The 21879-nt window shown below is 38.1% G+C and overlaps 1 long non-coding RNA gene across 1 annotated transcript in view; it reads left to right on the top strand.

The window, feature by feature from the left end:
- LOC145514142 (uncharacterized) overlaps positions 1-15705 on the top strand; it is a 166497-nt gene extending 150792 nt beyond the window's left edge. The window contains exon 2 of the long non-coding RNA XR_014059872.1: positions 15226-15705. This is a non-coding gene — a long non-coding RNA (uncharacterized LOC145514142). The remainder of the gene's footprint in view (positions 1-15225) is intronic.
- Positions 15706-21879: the final 6174 nt, after the last annotated feature.

Below are 21879 nucleotides of genomic sequence, written 5' to 3'. Positions count from 1 at the left end.
GAGGATAGTTGGCCGAGGAATCACTAGAGATTGATGAATGTCCTGCTGTAACAAAATCTGGTATCCTTATCACATTTGATGTGGCTTTACACTCAATCTGCTGAAGTACAATCAATGCAGGTTCTGAACTGAGTAAAGTCATAGATTGAATTTTAACCTAGAGCTTCTATCTGAAAAATCTTCTTTTCACACAAGCTCTCCAATTTGCTAATTCTTTCAGAAACACTGACATGAAGGAGTACACCCAGGGGTAGTTTTTAGACAAAGGACATATTTCTTATTCTTAAATATTTTAAATATAGCAAGTCATATGTGTGAATATTTAAGAAGACAATTACTGATAAAAATGAAATCCCATGTTTAATTTTTGCACCCTGTTTTTTCCTATTGAAGAGTTAAGATTCTCTTGAATTTTATGTTTACCCTACCTATGTATGATTTTATTCTATTGCTGAGTATGTACTTGGCCATAAGTTAAATATGTATTAGGTTGGCCAAAAAATTTGTTAAAGTTTTCCATAACATCTTTTGGAAAAACCCAAATGAACTTTTTGGTCAACCCTACTATTTTGCACGGTTTCAAGCTTTAGAACGGACACCATGCTCTGTGTCAATTCCTTCCTCCTCATCCCTTTAATAATGTATTTCTGACATTGTGTTATTAGATTACACTGTATTTATTCATTCTTCCATTGAAGAACATTTAAATCATTTCAATTTTGTTTAGCTGTTAAAAATTGTGTTCTCTATTTGTGCATTTATTCTTTAAACAAATGTCCATTGTATATCTAATGTGCTGGGAGAATATTATTGTACTAGGTGTTGAAGATACGATAGTGACTAAAACTGATAAAAATCTGTATCTTTATGGAGGTTATGTTTTTTCATTTCTTCTTTCATGTCCTTAAATATTATTTCATATTTTCTTACAAAGATGTTTTCTATCTTTTGTTAAATTCATTTTAAATACCTTATGTATGGCATTGCTATAGTGAACAGGATGTATTTTATTCTATTATATTTTCTACTTAGTTATTACTGACATATGGGAATGCTGGCAGTTTTGAGGAGTTGATCTTATATTCAAAACCTTGTTAGTCTGATTGAACTATATACATTACCATGTGTAGAATAGCTAATGCACAATGTGTAGTGCAGGGAGCTCAGCCTGGTGCTCTGTGACCACCTAGAGGGTTGGGATGCAGCGGCAGGTTGGAGGGAGGTTCAAGAAAGAGGGGACATCTGTGTACCTATGGCTGATTTATGTTGATGTATGGCAGACACCAACACAGCATTGTAAAGCACTTAGCCTTCAATTTAAAAAAAAGGAAAAAGCTTTCTAGTCTGTATGAAAACCTATAATACTATGCCCATAGTATTTCTTGAATTTCTGTCACTATAAAATTGTCTTCGAATAGAGTCAGTGTTCCTCATTTTTACTGACAAAGAGTGATAGAGATATACACGTTCCAAGACTGGTGAGAATATTACTAAAATATTCTTTATTAAGCATACTGTTTGCTTAGTTTGTTAAATACTCTTTATTAGGACCAGGTTAATGAAGTTTCCTTCTATTTCTTGTTTGCTAAGAGTATTTTCATGAATAGATAGTAAATATTAGTAAATGGTTTTCTGTATCCATTGAAATGCTACTATTTCCCCTGATAGTCTATTTCCTGTTGGGTATGAGATTGATATCTTTGGTGATGCTGAATCATCCTTGAATCCTTGAGATGATGCCTCATGAGCAAACAGTGTTATCACAAGAACACCCTAAATTTGATTTACTTGAGTTTATTTAGGATTTTTTTTCTGTAATCATAACTGAGAATGATCTAAACCTTTTTTCTTGTGTTTACCTAATCTGATTTGGGTAGTCTATGCTACTTTCATTAAACATGCTGAGTTGGTCTTCCTTCTTATTAAATTACCTTGAAAAAGTACATAATAAATAGTTATTTCTTTAAGGTTTGGAACTTATAAGACCATCCATCTTACCACCTGCAAGTCTTTTAACTGCCCAGATTCCTTAGTAGATATTGATATAGTTTGATAGTTTTAGTTATTAAAAGATAGTTTAGTTATTAATAGTTATTGATACATTTTTCTAATTTCTCGAGTAAATTTTTAAGGAAAAGATCTGCATCATATACACTTTCAAATTTACTGGTGTAAGTTTGTTCATGCATAGATTTCACTTGTGATTTCCAAATCTAAACTGTATTTCTAATTACCTTGCTTTCACTTCTGTTCCCAATAGTTTCACTTGTGTTTTCTGTCTCTCATTTTCTACCTTACTCCCTCCTTCCCTCTTTCTTTTTAGAACTGTTTTTGTTAGAATCTTTTTTTCAAAGTATCAGCTTTTGACTTGCTGCTCTTTGTTGCTGTCTTTTCTATATCATTAATTTCTGTTAATCTCCAATTTTCTTTCAGCTTTTTATTTTGCAGTTTATTTTGGGTTTAGTTTGTTATTCTCTTTGCAGCTCCTTAATTTAAAACTTAGCTCATTTTTCTAATCTTCCCTTTATAAATAAATTCATTTAAAACTGTGCAGTTTCCTCTAGCTGATCCTTTAACTATATACCATTACTTATATATAGCACTTTCATTATTATTCACTTCTAAATGTTTCATAATTTTATGGCCATTGCCTCTTTAATATTAGGGCTTCTCTGGTGGCTCAGCTGGTAAAGAATCCCCGTGCAATCCGGGAGACCTGGTTTCTATTCCTGGTCTGGGAAGAGCCCTTGGAGGAGGGAATGGCTACCCACTCCAGTATTCTGTCCTGGAGAATTCCATGGACTATACTTTTAAAATTTATAAACCTATGCTTTTATTATCTTATTTTCACTTTCAAATGTTACATTAGATATTGTCAGAAAATAAGCATACTACTGACTGAAATTTTGTTTAGTCTGCCTTTGTAGGTTTATTACATGGTCAGTTTTTATAAATGTTCTCAATTTTCCATATGTGAAGTGAATATATAATTTTATTCTCTGTGGGATGTTATATCTATTAGATAAGCTTGTTCTTTTGTGGTCAAATCTTTTGACTCATATCCTTTTTGCTGTTTGAATCATTGGTTTCTAATATTGTTGTTGTTAAGTCGCCCAGTCATATCTGACTCTTTGTGACCCCATAGACTGCAGCATGCCAGGCCTCCCTGTCCCTCACCATCTCTTGAAGCTTGCCCAAGTTCATGTTCATTGCATGTCTATGGGTTCTAATAGAGATATGTTAAAAATCTCCCATTATTCTGTGGCTCTTTCAATTTCTCCACATAATTCTGTCAGATTTTTCTTTGCGTATTTTGAGATTGGGCTGTTAACTGTATACACTTAGATTGTTATATAGTCAGGGAATTTTTCCTGCTTATATAACATACTGTCTATTTGTGCTGCTATTAATGATTTCTGTGTCAGATACCTTTTTGCCTGGTACAGCAATTTTCATTCCTTATAGTGGTTTAACTTCCAGTCACTAATGCCTGCCCCTGGATTGGGAGCTAGTGAGCCCTGGGTTTTACTTCATGCTCACTGCTTTGCTCCACAGAGATTCAGTTTCTATTGAAGTAGTTATATTGTTTTGGAGCTTGGCTATTTTAAACTCATTATATTTTATTAATCATTATTTTGGGTTTAGAACAGAGGTGTGTCAAAATGTGTATCTCTGTATTTCTGATTCTGTGATTGATTTTTTTTTTTTTTTGCATCTAGAATGCTAGTTTTTGAAGTGGAATCTGAAAACTACTTGTATTGGAATCACTTGAGGTGCTTTTTATAAATTTAGGTCCTCTGGCCTTTCCCAGAACTAGATTAGATTCTTGGGGTGTAGTGATGGTATCTAGGAGTGTTTAAACAAGATTTTAAACAAAATTCACATAGGATTTTCATGTGCGCTAAAGTTTGTGAACTACAGACATGATGGAAACTTGTCATTTTCTAATCTGTTGCAACATTTCTTCAAATATTCAGACAGATGATTCTGTTTTTACATTTCTTAATGGTTTTTAGATGGATGGATAAACACTATAGGTGGCTTTTGGCGCTTTATTTGTATTTTTAAGTCTCATTTTCTCAGTCTGTAACATGGGTTAAATAGATCTGTTTGGTTAAATAAGACTCTTAAATACCAGTCTGGCACTAAATAAATACTCAATAAATAGTAGTAGACTATGTTGTTACAAAGAGAAACCTGAGGCATAAAGCTTGAAATTTGCAAAATAGTAGTCTGAACAATTTTATTGTAGTTTCCGTTTTTTAAACTATGCCCAAAATCTGAGAATAGAAATCAGTCTGTTTGAAAGGAAGAATGAGAGAAGGCTTCTGAAGAGCTTAAATAATGAAAAACAGCTAGATAAAATATGACTTGCATCTGACTCCAGTTACAGGTTATAACTCATGTTTTAATAATCTCTTGTTTAATCTTTATGCCTATTTGAAATCGAATTACATTCTACAACAAAATTTAGTAGAATTGGTTTTAAGTTTCTTTAAAATCGGTGGGTGTAACTGCATGAATTGATATTTTCAATAAGAAGTGAACTGACATTCCATTAATCTAAAATATTAGAAATGTTTTTAATATTGAAAAACTACATGACTATGATTTATCACTGGTTTATCACTTCTTATTAATTCAGACATTTAGAAAAAATTGTTTTATGTGCATAGAAACAGTTTAATATTTAGCACAGAGTAGCAAAACATGAGTTTACTTTAAAGAAAAGATCAGAAGAACCAAGAAGGCAAATGGAAGAAAAAATTTCAGAACAGTTCTTCATCTATATTTCCTTGGAAATCAGGTACATGTAGAAGCAAAGTGTTTAAATCTCTGTTTCTGGTTAAAATAGGTCTTTGACTTCCAGTTCTGCTGTTGTCTAACTGACTGTAAGCAGTTCTCACTGACTTTTGTTTTTGATGGTCATGTATATACTTATATAATAACATCTCCCAATATTATTATATTTTAGTCCATAAGTTATAAATATCAAGATGGAATTGTGAATAGAGTTGTCCCCACTTATCCACTGGAATATGTTTGAAGACCACCAGTGGATGCTTGAAACTGCAGATGGTACCTGACCCTATATAAACTGCTTTTTTTTTTCATCTACCTACAGACATACCAATGATAAAGTTTAATATATAAATTAGGCTCATTATTCTCATTGACTTTTAAAGTCTCTGTTCCTTCTCTGTAAAAATGGGAAAAATGATAGGTATCTATATCATAAGACTGTTGTGAGGATTCAATGAATCAATGCATTTCAAGCTTTTAGGACTGTGTCTAAACTTTGAAAGACCTAACAAGTAGGAGTTACCTTCTTTGGCTCTGTAACACCTCTTCAAAATTATTTAGTGGCTTCTTTAGTCTATAATGTAATATAAGTAACCTGGATGAAGTATTGAGTTAAATACTTTGCAAATCTATGAGCAAGTTCTATTGATACTATTATTATAATGTTACTCATATTATGAGTTCACCTTTAAGGAAACTGAAGAACAAGAAGTGAAACAACGGATGAGAGGTCGTAAGAGCCAAGATATGAACTCAGAGATTGTGTTTTGATATCTCATGTTTTTTGGTTTTTTTCCACAATACTTAGGAGTTGGTGGAGGAAGCATTTACTATCACCCTGTAGGGTGATAGCCCAGTACAGGTATTATAATTCCTTAAACATCATTCAGAGTTGGAGATTGGCTAGTTAAAGGAAAGATTTCCTCAGGTTATTCTTAGCTGCTAATGATGCTGGTTCATTATTCTTTCAGTTATATCTCTTGCCTATTCCCTCTCTCATCCTCTCTCCTACTCTCCTTTCGCCACACACCTACCCTCAACTGCTTACCTATCCATCTGTAACAGTGATGCCTTAGTGGTCTTCATTTAAAGTGAAGAATGTCTATAATGGGACATAGACCAAGCTTTATTGTACATTGTTTCATTTATTTCTATCAAGATAGTCTTTAAATATATCTTCTATCTTAAGTAAAATTTCACACTGGAGAATATATAAATTCTTAAAGAATGATCTGTCTTTCATCAAGAAAAATTGATTTTCAGAACACAACTTTAAGCATGTTTTTGGGTGCGTTCAGTTTTTTTTCCCTACAAAGATTAACTTACCATCACATCAATAAGAAGGAATGATTATAACAAACTCCTGAGTTGAAGATAGCCATTAAAAAAAAAGTAACAAGATATTTCATAGGTCAAGTATTTTGTCTGTGAGCCTTACCCTGGCTCTATTATTTTAAAAATATTGCCTCTTCAAGGCTGAGTAAATTCTTGCAAATGTATCTTCTCTTTTGCAAGGTTTTCTTAGAGATTGGGTGAAGTGGTGGGGTGGAGGAAAGTGATTGACATTAACTCTTTTCTGCATGGAGTCTAAATGTGTAATCTCATGACTCAGAGTTATGTTATCTTCCCAAGTCTTCAGAGTCCTCTTGAACATCATTTTACATTATTGTGTAGTGCTATACTAATGAATTGGTCTGAATATTCAAAGTGGTGTTTCTGTAAGAGATTTTAAAAATATAACTATCTTTTTATAGATCGTAACTATTTACTTTTGGCTACAGAGTAAACATTAGCTAATAATTCCAGGTGACTATAGAAAACTTGTGCTTCTAGGCGTGAGGTCAGTATCATGGTGGCAGAAGATATCCTTCCTTTCTGTACCTCCTTTTTACAATTGTGGTTTGGCATCCATCTCTGAACAGCAGTGTCTCTGTGGGAGTTGTGGGACCCACCATCATTTGCCAAGAGGCCCAGGAAGTCTCGTAGACCTGTGCATCAGGCATTGGGCAGACAGACCTGGGTATGAGCTGTGAACCACTTCCAGCCCCTCTCAGCCTCCGTCAGTGAGAGCCTGGGGAGTGTTGTTTTGGAGAGACATCCATGGATGAGAGAGCATTTGTAGGAGTTCAGGTGTCTACTTCCTGGGTAGTGCTGCTGCTGCTGCTGCTAAGTCGCTTCAGTCATGTCCGACTCTGTGCGACCCCATAGACAGCAGCCCACCAGGCTCCCCCGTCCCTGGGATTCTTCAGGCAAGAACATTGGAGTGGGTTGCCATTTCCTTCTCCAGTGCATGAAAGTGAAAAGTGAAAGTGAAGTCTCTCAGTCGTGTCCGACTCTTAGCGACCCCATAGACTGCAGCCTACAAGGCTCCTCTGTCCATGGGATTTTCCAGGCAAGAGTACTGGAGTGGGGTGCCATTGCCTTCTCTGCCTGGGTAGTGCGGTGGTGAAGAATCACCTGCCAATGCAGGAGACACAGGTTCAATCCCTGGGTCAAAGAGATGCTCTGGAACAGGAAATGGCAACCCACTCCAGTATTCTTGCATGGAAAATAAACAGAGGAACCTGGTGGGCCATGGTCCTAGGGGTCACAAAGAGTTGGACACAACTGAGCACGTACCATTTTTTAGATTTCCTGAGGAGAGATTCTAGCACTCTGTTGGAACCAAAACAACAACAATAAAAAATGAGTTTGGATTCATTGAAGAGGGCGAGAGGAACTTTCCATTGCTGCTTCTCTCCCAAGGTGGCACTATACTTTCACACTATACTACAAAGCTATAGTAATTAAAACAGTATGTTGTTGTCATGAAAATGAACACATAGGCCAATGGAACAGAATTGAGACCCCAAAATAAATCCCCACATATGCAGTCAATTAATATTTGACAAGGGGGCCAACAACATTCAGTGGGTGAAGTCAGTCAATGGTTTTGGGAAAGCTGGATAACCACCTGCAGAAAAATTGGACTCCTATCTTATACTACTCACAAAAATTATCTTGAAATGGATTAAAGACTTAAAGATAAGATCTGAAACATTCAAAGTTTTAGAAGAAAACGGAGAAAAGGCTCCTTGACAGGGGTCTTGGCAACAGTTTTTGGATATGGCACCGTAAATCAATCATCAAAAGCAAGAATCAATAAAGGGGACTATATCAAACTAAAAAGTTTATGCACAATAAAGCAAAATAAACAGTCAACAAAATGAAGAGGTAAGTTAGGGAATAGGAGGAAATATTTGAAAATCCTATGTTGGAAATTTGGTTAATATCCAAAATATATAAAGAATGCATGCAACCCAATAATAAAATTTTTTTTAAAAAAATGGGCAGAGGAATTGAATAGATATTTTAAAGATAAATCTGAATAGATATTTTTCCAACTAGTAACAAGTGGGAGGGATTCTGGGCAGTGAAAACAGCATGTACTGAATGAAGTTCAAGGTCCTTACCCATCCAAAGCTACCTATTTATATTCAGTTTGTGTTTCTGCTCTTGGCTGGATTTATCATCCTTTTTCTTTCCAGTGTTTTGTATATGACTTGGGAGCTGACACTCTACATTGACTGTTTTCTTTTTTCCTTGCTATTCATTATGGCTAGTCTTTTAAACATTTATGTAACTCTTTTATTGAGTTATTTATGTTATTAGGAGATTTTTGGTATTTTAAACCTGCTATGCTACTGTATTTTATATAGTAGAAGTTCTACTTACTTATTTTGAATTGGTTAATTCTTGGAATTTGTTTGGATAGTATGTATATATTAAATATATGTATATATATAATTTTTAGTTTTTATTGCAATATAGTTCATTTACAATGTTCTGTTCATTTTAGGTGTACAGCGAAGTGATTCAGTTATACATATTCTTTTCTGGATTCTTTTCCATTATAGGTTGTTATAAAATATTGAGTATAGTTCCCTGTGCTATACAATAGGTCTTTATTGGTTATCTAGTTTATATATAGTAGTATTTTATATATAATGAGTGTATATTTAATCTCATACTTCTAATTTACCCCTCCCCTCCTCCTTTCATCTTTGGTAATCATAAGTTTGCTCTCTATGTCTGTGAGTCTATTTCTATTTTGTAAATAAGTCCATATCATATTTTGAATTCCACATATAAGTGATATCATGATATTTGTCTTTCTCTCTCTGACTTCGTTCACTTGGAATAATAATCTCTAGATCCATCCATATTGCTGCAAATGGCATTATTTCATTCTTTTCTTGTGGCCGAGTAAGATTCCATTGTGTATAAGTACCATGTCTTTGTTCATTCATCTGTCAGTGGTCACTTAGGTTACTTCCATGTTTTGGCCATATATAAATATTTCAAAATTGTCAAAATGACTCAAATAGTAATTTGGGTATAGAGCTCATTGTGTTTTTTCAAATTAGTAAGCAAGGTCTTGTTTCTGGAAAGTGAGATCTTTTGCTATGTATCTGAAATAAAACTTGTATCTAGGACAAAGCCTCTACTACATCTTGGAAAACTATATTTCACCTTAAGATTTTGGATAATTCAGACTTCTCAAAGAATAAGGCAGCATAGCCATGTGGAGAGAGTCAGACAGACTTGAGTTGAAACATTGGATCCTTTACTAACTGTTACTTTGGATGCAGTATTTAACCTCTCCAAGCCTTTCTTTTCTCATCTGTAAAATGGAACAGTGTGTATTCATCAATATTTTTTAATCACTTCCTATGTTCTAGGCATGCTTCTTGAGGTGTTATTTTAAGTATTAAAAGGTTAAAGGAGATGCTGCATGGCACAAAAGTTGTGCTCAGTAACTGGTAATAGATTCTCTCCATCATCATCCCCTTAATTCACTTGAAAAGACAGTTTTATTTTATCAGCACCATCTGATAGAGAAGAACTGGTTTATATTGGGTTTTTCTTGATTCTTTTGTAAACTCTGGGCTCCAGACAGTGAAGTTGTTTGTTTGGCCTGTACAGTGTTTATAAAACAAAAGAATTTGAGTACTTTAAAGCATGACTTGTATCCCTAAGTTAGTCACATGCCCAATATTCCTATTATGTTGATATTATCCTATATCTACATCTGTAGCTCTTAACTGCCCATCAGAATCATCACTTTTAAATATCTATATGTCTAGGCTGCATTTCAGACCAACCACGTAAGAATCCTTCAGGGTTGGAGCCAGACATAAGGATTATTTAAAGCTCTTCATGTTCCCATGCATAGTAGAGGCTGAGAACCATTTGGGGTCTGTTCCATTTATTTATGTGAACTGTGTAGCCCCTGAAGGCAATGGATACCATTTGGGAAAGGTGGTCCTATAATCTTGACTTCTAGGAAAACCTCTTTGCTTCATGTGACCTTCAAGCTCATACTCTGTCCCTGTTTAGTAATGAAGTCCTCACTTTCTGATGGAGGCTGGACATCACCAGGTCCTTGTCTGCCTCTGAATATACTCTCTGAATTGACAGAGCTTCACTGTGGATAAACATGCTATATTATCCCTGAAGCCTGTTTTCTTGGATCTTGTAATTTCTCCATGAACTGTACAACCATCTCCTATTTAACCCATCCCCCGGAGGTTGGAGCTGTAGGTATCTCTCTGATTGCTGTGGCTGTTCTGCCTTAGCTTGGGTAGCTGGCTTCAGGTTCAGGTAGGAGCTGCCCAGATTTCTGGTTAGCTGTTTAACCAGTTTCCCCAGAAAAGCTATTTTGCTTGTCTTCCTGTTGGGAGAAGTGCTGACCCCAAATGTAGAAACATTAATATGAGGAAAATGACAACAGATGTGTCCTGAGCTAGAAATAGGGAGAAGGGGTGGGAGGCAGCCGAGACAGACAGTGATGGTTTTTAGAAGGTTTAAAAGTAAACCTAAATAATTCCCGTCTGTGTCTGACCTCATTTTTCTATCTCCAAATAAGTATTTAAACAAACATATTTTGGACCCCTCAGCTGTATAATTTTAGTTGTTTAATGGGCTCAATCAAGCCCTTGTGTGTATGTTTATAATAACCTATTTGATCTGTGAAATTGAATGCCCAAGTATATCGTCTCAGGGAACTGTTGGCTGAAAACACTTGCTTATCTTGATTGTTTCCCGTGAATGGTTGTGATTAGACTTTGAGAGAGTGACTAATACAAACTGCATCTGAAATCGCAATCACCAGTTGAACCCTTGCCATGCGTTTAGGGTTCTATAAATGGCTTGGTGGGCTTCACGGAAGGCAGATTTTAAGTCACTTGCATGAAATGGTGATGTAAAATCCCTGAGCAAACATCAGTATTAATAATCCTTTAACAGTTGTGTGATAGTAGTAATAAAAATCAAGGCAGGTTCCTGGAATAATTTCTCTCCCACTCTGTGATGAATGCATTCTTTATTATGAGATTTCATTGTTCAGGGTCTTTGGTAACCATGGATTCAATGGCCATGGTGGCTCTTTTGAATCTCAACTGTTGATGCATTTGATTTAATTCAGCTTTTCAATTTTTCTTTTTAGCCTGAAGTCACAAATTAATTACTCCCATGCTTGTCCTAGAGCCATTGATCTAACTTGAAATAGTCAGAGTATTTTAAATTTAGCAAATTATTCCATAGTCTAGATTAATCTAATCTGTGCAACCCTTACCATTCCACCAGTAACTGTAGCCTAAATCTCTATTTTTGTTGCAGTCTGAGTTCATGAGTTTTACTCTGGGTAACTATTTCCTCTCACCTCACTTACACATTTAACAGCCTTTTAATTTTCGTTGTTGAAGATATTGCTTCCCTTCTGAGCTGACCTCTTACCAAATACACTTGACAAGTGCTCAGGAAAATTGAATCCCTCCCCTGCTGCACTCCTCCAAAGAGGAACTGATCTATATCCCTGTTGACCCATAAAGAATGTTTGCTAAAATGTGACCTTGACTAGGTAACTTGTGTTCACAAAACTCTAGTGTCTCATTTGCTTTTCTAGATTAAGCCCATTAATTCAGGCTAGACTAGCATCTTGCCTGAATTTCAAAATCTTACTTCCTCTGTGAAGCCTTCCTGCCCATCCTTAATATGGGCAATACCCTCTCACCTATATTGTAGTTATTTTTTCTGCTGTCTGTGTCTCATTCCTCTAATAGATGATAAACTCCCAGAGGGTTCCTCCCACAGAAAGAGTGCTCAGTAAATATCTGTCATTGATGAGAACAGATGATAGATCATATTTCATTGGAGGAGTGGAGGCAAAGTCTCAGAAGTAAAACTGTAATTTTAGGTTTATCCCCTCCCTCACAATAAAAAAAGGGAGCATTTGTTGCAGGCTTAGACTTGGTAGTTGATATGAATTTTCTCTTTTAATCTTCCAAACCCTATATGGTTAGTGCTATTATTATTTGTGGATGGAGAAACAGAGGCACAGAAAGTGTAAATCATAGGGGACTGGAATGCAAAAGTAGAAAGTCAAGAAACACCTGGAGTAACATGCAAATTTGGCCTTGGAGTACAGAATGAAGCAGGGCAAAGGCTAACAGAGTTCTGCCAAGAGAACGCACTAGTCATAGCAAACACCTTCTTCCAACAACACAAGAGAAGACTCTACACATGGACATCACCAGATAGTCAACACCAAAATCAGATTGATTATATTCTTTGCAGCCAAAGATGGAGAAGCTCTATGCAGGCAGCAAAAACAAGACCGAGAGCAGACTGTGGCTCAGATCATGAACACCTTATTGCCAAATTCAGACTGAAATTGAAGAAAGTGGAGAAAACCACTAGACCATTCAGGACTGACTTAAATCAAATCCCTTTTGACTATACAGTGGAAGTGAGAAATAGATTTAAGGGACTATATCTGATAGACAGAGTGCCTGATGAACTATGGATGGAGGTTTGTGACATTGTATAGGAGACAGGAATCAAGACCATCCCCAAGAAAAAGAAATGCAAAAAAGCAAAATGGCTGTCTGAGGAGGCCTTACAAATAGCTGTGAAAAGAAGAGAAGCAAAAAGCAAAGGAGAAAAGGAAGGATATACCCATTTGAATGCAGAGTTCCAAAGAAAAGCAAAGAGAGATAAGAAAGCCTTCCTCAGTGATCAATGTAAAGAAATAGAGGAAAACAATAGAATGGGAAGGACTAGAGATCTCCTCAAGAAAATTAGAGATACCAAGGGAACATTTCATGCAAAGATGGGCTCAATGAAGGGCAAAAATGATATGGACCTAACAGAAGCAGAAGATATTAAGAAGAGGTGGCAAGAATACACAGAAGAACTATACAAAAAAGATCTTCACGACTCAGATAATTATCATGGTATGATCACTCACCTAGAGCCAGACATCCTGGAATGTGAAGTCAAGTGGGACTTAGGAAGCATCACTACGAACAAAGCTAGTGGAGGTGATGGAATTCCACTTGAGCTATTTCAAATCCTGAAAGATGATGCTGTGAAAGTGCTGCACTCAATATGCCAGCAAATATGGAAAACTCAGCAGTGGCCACAGGACTGGAAGAGGTCAGTTTCATTCCAATCCCAAAGAAAGGCAATGCCAAAGAATGCTCAAACTACTGCACAATTGCACTCAACCCACACACTAGTAAAGTAATGCTTAAAATTCTCCAAGCCAAGCTTCAGCAATACGTGAACCGTGAACTTCCAGATGTTCAAGCTGGATTTAGAAAAGGCAGAGGAACCAGAGATCAAATTGCCAACATCCGATGGATTGTCGAAAAAGCAAGAGAGTTCCAGAAAAACATCTATTTTTGCTTTACTGACTATGCCAAAGCCTTTGACTGTGTGGATCACAATAAACTGTGGAAAATTCTTCAAGAGATGGGCATACCAGACCACCTGACCTGCCTCTTGAGAAATCTGTATGCAAGTCGGGAAGCAACAGTTAGAACTGGACATGGAACAACAGACTGGTTCCAAATAGGAAAAGGAGTACGTCAAGGCTACATATTATCATCCTACTTATTTAGCTTATATGCAGACTACATCATGAGAAATGCTAGGCTGGATGAACCACAAGCTGGAATCAAGATTGTCAGGAGAATTATCAATAACCTCAGATATGCAGATGACATCACCTTTATGGCAGAAAGTGAAGAACTACTAAAGAGCCTCTTGATGAAAGTGAAAGAGGAGAGTGAAAAAGTTGGCTTAAAGCTCAACATTCAGAAAACTAAGATCATGGCATCTGGTCCCATCACTTCATGGCAGATAGATGGGGAAACAGTGGCTGACTTTATTTTTCTGGGCTCCAAAATCACTGCAGATGGTGATTGCAGCCATGAAATTAAAAGATGCCTACTCCTTGGAAGGAAAGTTATGACCAACCTAGACAGCATATTAAAAAGCAGAGACATTACTTTGTCAACAAAGGTCTGTCTCGTCAAAGCTATGGTTTTTCCAGTAGTCATGTATGGATGTGAGAGCTGGACTAGAAAGAAAGCTGAGCGCCGAAGAATTGATGCTTTTGAACTGTGGTATTGGAGAAGACTCTTGAGAGTCCCTTGGACTGCAAGGAGATCCAACCAGTCCATCCTAAAGGAGATCAGTCCTGGGTGTTCATTGGAAGGACTGATGTTGAAGCTGAAACTCCAATACTTTGGCCATCTGATGTGAAGAGCTGACTCATTTGAAAAGACCCTGATGCTGGGAAAGATTGAGGGCAGGAGGAGAAGGGGACAACAGAGGATGAGATGGTTGGATGGAATCACCGACTCAATGGACATGGGTTTGGGTGGACTCCAGGAGTTGTTGATGGACAGGGAGGCCTGGTGTGCTGTGGTTCATGGGGTCACAAATATTCGGACACGACTGAGCGACTGAACTCGAGATCATCCTGCCAATAAATGGGTAGCTTAGATTTGAAACCAAGGGAGTCTAATTCTGAAACCTATGCCTTAATGTTTGCACATGCCTCTTCACCCCATCTCATCTGGACTAGTTAGGAATGGATATGCAGGTGCAAGTTTGAAGAATCTATCTGCATGAAATATTAGGTCCCTTAGAAGGGTTTCAGGGATTGCCAAACATGATTCCAATGATCAAGTTTGCAATGAGGCCTCGATGCTGCTAATCTCTGCCTTTGGAGGAGGAAGAGAGGAACTATACCCCTTCAGGAATTATTTTTATTGAAGCTCAATGTGGAGGAGGTGGAACTTAGAATTCCATCTCTTTTGATCAAGTCCAAAGTGTTGCGTTTATACCGTGTCACCCTTAATTCACACTGTGAATTACCAGATGTACCATCTTCATTGTATCAGTGAAAAAGAGAAAACCACTGAAATGATCATGGCACAATGTTTTCTGTCACTTGAATTTTTAAATTTTATACTTGATGGAAGAGCTCTTTTAATCTTATTCATACACACAAACAATATTAGTTGGTTAAAGTATCCCTAAAACGTCTTTGTATCTAGAGTCTGAATCGCCAATGTTTATGTTTTCCAGACAGCATCATCCTTTCTGCCAGCAAGTGTATTGGTCAGGCAGGATTTCCTGAAAGTATGCTCCACTACCACCTCTGGAATTTTCTTGCAAGCTGCTGATACCAATTTTGCAAGACTGGATGCATGTGTGCAGTCAACCAGATTTCATCTCTACTGCTTCATGGCCAACAGCAATTGTAAGTCACTTTATGTTCTCATTTTAAGAGAAGTTAAAATGTGAGCAAGCATTCATCAGAATTGGTGACATAGAGCAAATATAATTTTACTCGAAAAATTGGTTCTGCTGTTTGAAAGTATTTGAAAACCTCTAGTATTGTCAGAGGAACCTCAGTCTTGAGGAATCAGAGGACCTGGATTGAGTACTGCTTCTCCTGACTAGTTTTAGCAAGCAATATGGTCTCTCTGAATCTCAGTTTTCTAACCTGTAACCAGGGAATAAGGACACTTATCTCATGGTTTGGTTGCAAAAATTAAAAGAAAATGTATATGCTGCCAAAGCAGGAATATTTCCAGCTTGATTGTCCTTATGTTTCCATTGTCGAGAGCAGTAATAGGGACCTCATAATGGTCTCTAACAGTTGTATATTGAATGAATGAACCTTTCATATGGCAGACTAAATGCGAACTCTCTCTGTTGTCTTGGGGAAAGGCAGTATATTCTAATTGAAGGAGAAAGCTAAGCAGGGAATGTTTAAGCAGGTGTGTAACGTTCTTTAGTCTCTCCCCATTTCACGTTAGTGGTTTTGGATTCTGTCTACTTGCTAAATGGTGGCCATTTTTTCCAGTCTAAAATTGCTTGGTTATTTTCTTATATGGCGAAGAAAATTGACAAAACTGTAGGTCATAACTGTTTTATTACTCTTGAATTCTTAAAAATGTCATTTATTTTAGTTTTCTTATATGTTTATTGCTGAAATATTAAAATATACAGAAAATGTGGAAAAGAAAAAATCATTTTATAATTTCACTGCCTAGAGAGAATAATTACTGATACTTTTTTCCTTATATAATTGGCAGTGCAGTATACATATCTTATAGTCTGATTCTTCACTTGATGTATTTGAGCATTTCTCCATATATTTAAATGTTCTTCACAAACATTATTTATAATGGTGCTATATGATAATTTGAGTAATCTGCACTTGCTGAAAATTTGGATTGTTTCCAGTATTGCATTGTTTTAAATATTATGGTAATAGCTATCCTTGAATATTTATACTTATGTGCATCGCTCATTTTTTTCAAAATAAATCCTTAAAAGTCTATTTATAAGGTCCAAGGGTTGAAATTTTACTCTAATTTAGTTAAGAATGTTTGAATTTAGATAAAAGGTGTTTCCAGAAAGTGACAAAATGAGGAGGATTGTGGAGGGGTACCTGCCTGGACTTGCCAGGTGGGCTTTGCCAGATTCACCCTTCCGTTTCCTCAGAGGCTGTCATGATGTGCTTTCTGAGCGACATTAGGGCTCATGAGTTGCTAGGACTGTCAGATGTTAAGACTGATAAGCCTCTTATTTATCTTTCTTCTTCCATCCAAAAAACCTGAACGTGATGTCCTCACTAAATGACGGGTAACTATGAGGAACAGTTCCCATTATTCCCTCATTTCATTCACATGATGAATGAGTTAGAAAATGAATGCAATGTCTGAGCACCAGGGGATCTGATTGTCACAGTATGAAAAGCCTTTTAGTGATAACTGCATACATGCTCCCATATTACTGCCAACAGAGTCGGCACAACTGAGTTCGAATGGTAGATGTACTGACTCCCGTGTGGGACCATTGACGTTTTTACAACCCACTTGCAGCATCGTGTAACTGTTTTGCCAAGTCGAACCCTCCCAGTGAAGTCCAAATTGAATGAGGAAGAGGTTCAGTTTTCAGTGCAGTGGGAAATACACAAGGGAAGAAAAAAGTCTGGCTTACTCTCCAAAATTATAATGCAAACCTGCCCCAGAAATGTGTATTATTTTTCGGAATGTGTTCCAGCTGAACTGTAGGAAAAATAACAACCAAAGGCCATAATGGCTCTTTGGTGGATATTGTGTCCCATCTGTTGGTGGTAACAAGGAGGACTCCAGGCTGTTATATTTGAAAAGCTTCTCATTGGTAACAAACCAAAATCCCTCCTGGCATTCTTCTTACTTTGAACTTGCTTTGTAGCTCATTTATTAGAAAGAAAAGATATGAAAATGGTTGGATGATGTCTGAAGGGCAGTAAAAATTTCAAGTATTCCTTGTTTTCTAGTGAAGAGGATAAGATGAATGATTTCATAACAAGCAACCAGAAAGGCTTTGAGAGCCAAAACTTTTGGCCAGGATTCCTACAAAGTGCTATATTCTTTAACTCTTAAGAATGTAATACTTGTGACACGGAGTTTTATGCATCAACTTGAGACAGGTGCTCAGATTAAACACTATTTCTGGGTGTGTCTGTGAGGGTTTTTCCAGACAAAATTAGCATATGATTTAGTGGACTCAGAGAAAATTGCTGTCCTCTATGTGAATGACTATTATTCAATCCGTTGAAAACCTAAACAGAACAAAAGGCAGAGTCATGAGGATTTTTCCTTCCTCTCTACTTTTTTCTGTTAGCTTCTTGAGCTAGAACATCTCATCTCATCTTTTCCTGCCCTTAGAGTGAAATTCGCACCATCTGCTCTCCTGGATTCCATGCATTTGGCCTTGACTTGAATTACACCGCTGGTTTTCCGGGTCTGTAGCTTGCAGACAGCAGATAATGGGACTCCTCAGCTTCCATATTTGCATGAACCAATTCCTCATAATCAATCCATCTCTCCCCTACCCCTGAAGGTTTTGTTTCTCTGGAGAGCCCTACTACAATAATTCGTTCTGATTTTCCTCAAAGAGAAATATAAACCTAATTGTATTTATGGCCCAGTATGTGGATCACTGACTTTCACTCTTGCAGATTCAATATTCTGGCTTAGATTGGACTTAGTTTATAGATGCTGGGCTCAGTTGGTCAGCCACTGACATGAGAACTCAGGTGCCTCTGGGAAAATGTGTCTCAGGCACTCAGTTTGAAAACCTTAGTCATTCCAGAAGAGAGGCAGTTGTGAGTACAGAACTGTGCCTGCCCCTTGTCCAAATCCTGTCAAGGCATAAGTGCTGTGAGTGAAACTAAGAAAGCTATTTTAATCCTTAAAGAGATACTTTTAAACCTTTAGAGCTTCAGCGGAAGCTCAGACTGGGAATCCCATATTAAAGTGTAACCCCGGAATGTGGGCAGAGCACTGTGGGGATATCATTGTGGTGTCTCGAGGAAAATGGCAGTGGAGGTTCCATGCCAAAAAGGGCCAGGTTTACTGTGAATAAGTGTGACTTTGCCCCTTCCTACAGTCTCCTGGAATACTTGGTGGTTAGAGTGGGTAGGGGTGGGAGTGTTGAGGACAAGCAGAATCATGAGCCAGTGAAATTCATGCCACTTCTGTTAATATGACCTCATTCACACACTGGGAAATTGAATCCTCAAATCAGTGTTCACAAGGTATTCATGAGAATCATTTAGTTAGAGAGTATTAATCTTGCAGAGGCCTAATGCTGCAGAGACCTAAAATTAACCATACTGAGACCTAACTGTGTAAGAAAATTAGGGGAACTAGTCAAACAGAACTGTGCTGAAAAGCAGAAAATGTTTGAACTTGGTTCTTTCTCTTCAATGTATATGCACAGGAAATATGACATTTTTGCCCTAAGTTGAATGGCAGTTTACCTATGTAATGTGGTTTTCTGGTGATGGTGGGGGTGCCTGCATTTTTAACTAGCTGACATAGGGATACAGAAGATCAGCCTGCTTGCCTCAAGCTGGAATACTCTAGGGTACAAGTCATGGCCTTGAACTTGCCATAGGATCAGGCTAAAGCTGACACACACAGACTTATTAAGTTCCAGGCATTGTTGTAACTACTTTATTAACAACTCATTTAATTTTCACTGTAACTTTGTGTATCAGGCATTAGTTTCACTCCATTTTAATGATGAGGAAACTGAGACACAGGGAGCTTAAATAACTTGCCCAAGATCTCTTGGCTGATAAGTGCAGAACTGAATTTAAATCTAGGCATCTAGCTCCAGAAGTCTTTCTTTTAAGCAAGATTCTGCCCAGATGCTTAGTGGTAACATTCACCTTTTGGTAGAGATATTTTAATAGCATAGAATCTATAAACAGGGTGTGTGTGTGTGTGTCTCAGTATTGGCAAGTGTTGAGAAATGTGTGAAGACAGTAAATACAGATACTAGTCAATGATATTTTATAATTTTTGAAGGAATTTTACATTTTTACAGAAAGTTAAAAAGTTAAAATGGAATATGAGTATCTACAAATGGGTTTTATAAGTTCTTCAATCCGAGTCCTTAAATCTCTCCTCTTTAAGGTAAAAGCCCAATGTACTACTTATCCCTTATGAAGAATAGCAGCCTGATTTAGTTTCATACCCTTTGACAGAGTCACCCATCACTGTGTACAACCTGCTTGGTATGGGAGGGATTAACTTTGATCTGATGAGCTGTATTTTATAAATGGAATTAATCACAGGCTTCGGGGAGATGAGGTCATCAGATTTACACTGAAGTTCTAGTGCAGTACAGGCATCAAGGCTATATCTGCTCAGCTCCTGTCCAAAGGGTGAACCTTCTCTTCTCCATGGAGGTATTTGGCCTTGGCTCCTCAAATAAGAGCATCCTCTCTGCACTGCAATCCCGCTGCTCTGTCCTTTCACACTGGAATGGAGAGGGAACCTGTTAGAGTCAAGTGTGTCTTCTTTCCATTATCGGTGTTGTCTCACATTTCTCTTAAATGCCTTTGACACTTCCGGTCTTCAGCCATTGCCATGTGTTTTGCATAAATTTGTCCACTACTATTTTTCGCATGGATGGAGGAGCCTGGTGGGCTGCAGTCCATGGGGTCGCTAAGTGTCGGACACGACTGAGTGACTTCACTTTCACTTTTCACTTGCATGCATTGGAGAAGGAAATGGCAACCCACTCCAGCGTTCTTGCCTGGAGAATCCAGGGATGGGGGAGCCTGGTGGGCTGCTGTCTATGGGGTCGCACAGAGTCGGACACGACTGAAGCGACTTAGCAGCAGCAGCAGCACTATTGCTTTCCTTGTTGGTGAGAGGAGGGAAATAAATTTTTCCTTTCTATTTTTCGTACTGTCTCTGGGCTCCTGTATGTGAACCTGGTGCAAAACTGATGAGCTGTCCCAAGGCAGAGAATCCCAATTTCTGAGGCCTCAAGAAGCAACTCAGTAGCTATGCATCTTCTGTCTGCTGGCAATGAAATAGTTTCCAATTCAGAGGCATAGACCTGTATGTTCCAAATCTCTTTGGGATCTGAGATTTCTTGCCAAAGACAGACACGCACATGATGTGGAACCTCTATATTGATAGAAGTGGCTGTAGCCTCTCCTGTATCTCCTGTGTTCTTCAGCCTCCCTATGTTCAACCCTTGAAGCAGTCTTGGTTTACAGCTACTCAGTCACATGCCTGTAAGACCTAGTTTGTTCCTAAAGCCTGTTGGGCTTAAGAGTGCTGTTCAAAGCTGTATTGATTGAAGGCACTGAGGGTTTCAGTGCCTCTAAGGCAGAACTCTCAGAGGTTGTTTGATCTGTGGTCTCTTTGAGCACTCTCCAATCCGCTTTAGGGTCTCTTAAACATGGATGAGCTTTAGAGGAAACCTAGCATTTTGTGGCAGAGAAGGACTGGAGGGGTTAGGACAAGTCCTTCTGGAACAGTTTAGGACTGGAATAGGCTGCTCAGATCCATAGCACTCAGGATCAGCTGGCGGGCTATGTTGGACTATGGGAAAGAAAGTCGGGTGGCAGCCTTGCAGACAGTTATGTGCTCTAAGGCTTGACAAGGCCTTTGGGGAAATTCTGGAACCAAGGTTGCCTGGGAGAGAGGTCCTGTGTCTTCCAGGAGTGGATTTACCTTAATACCTGTTGCCTCAGCCGTCCAGTGGAAACAGCCCATGAGGAGTGGCTTTGTTGTAGACACAGTGGTGGATCTTAAAGTGTAGCAGCTGGGACTCTGGACCAATTATGTTCCCTATTGGTAGTGGTTTGAGAGAAGCATTCTCTCAGTCACTGCCATAAAGGACTCCATGAGGATCAAGCATGAGGCTGCCTGGGAACATAAACAGAGTTTTCCCTGCCCAAGTGGAGAAGAGAGAGCCTGGATCTGAGCACTGTGAAAGGAGGACCTGTTCCCTCCAGTGAAAGAGAAGGTAGACTCATCTCCTGAAGTTTCTGCATTGAGAGTAGAAGATAGAAAGAAGCAGATGGTGACCTCCAGGAAACGGAAAAGAGCCGAGGAGATCTCTGTGGGAGGAGGAGCTTTCTCCCAGTGCCTAGCACATGGCCAGCAGAGAGGCGCTACACAGTCAGCATGGGGCCAGGTTGCAGCAATGGGATCACGGTGAAGGAGATGGTGGCTGGAAGAGCTGACTTTTGTGGTGACAGTGAGATATTGTAATTCTGTAGTGACCAGAAATGTGGGGAAGCAGCCTTGATCCAAGGTCGAGTCAAGGAGAGTCATAAGCGATGTTGATAAGAGCTGTTATCTATGCATGTGAGTCAGGGAACAGAGTGGTTGGGAGCTCAGGGTCCCAACAATCACACAGAGGCCGTTA

The sequence above is a fragment of the Giraffa tippelskirchi genome, chromosome 7 (assembly GCF_054371585.1).
Source record: "Giraffa tippelskirchi isolate mGirTip1 chromosome 7, T2T-mGirTip1v1.2.pri, whole genome shotgun sequence".
Classification (NCBI taxonomy): Eukaryota; Metazoa; Chordata; class Mammalia; order Artiodactyla; family Giraffidae; genus Giraffa; species Giraffa tippelskirchi.
This window is presented reverse-complemented; position numbering and strand designations above follow the sequence as displayed.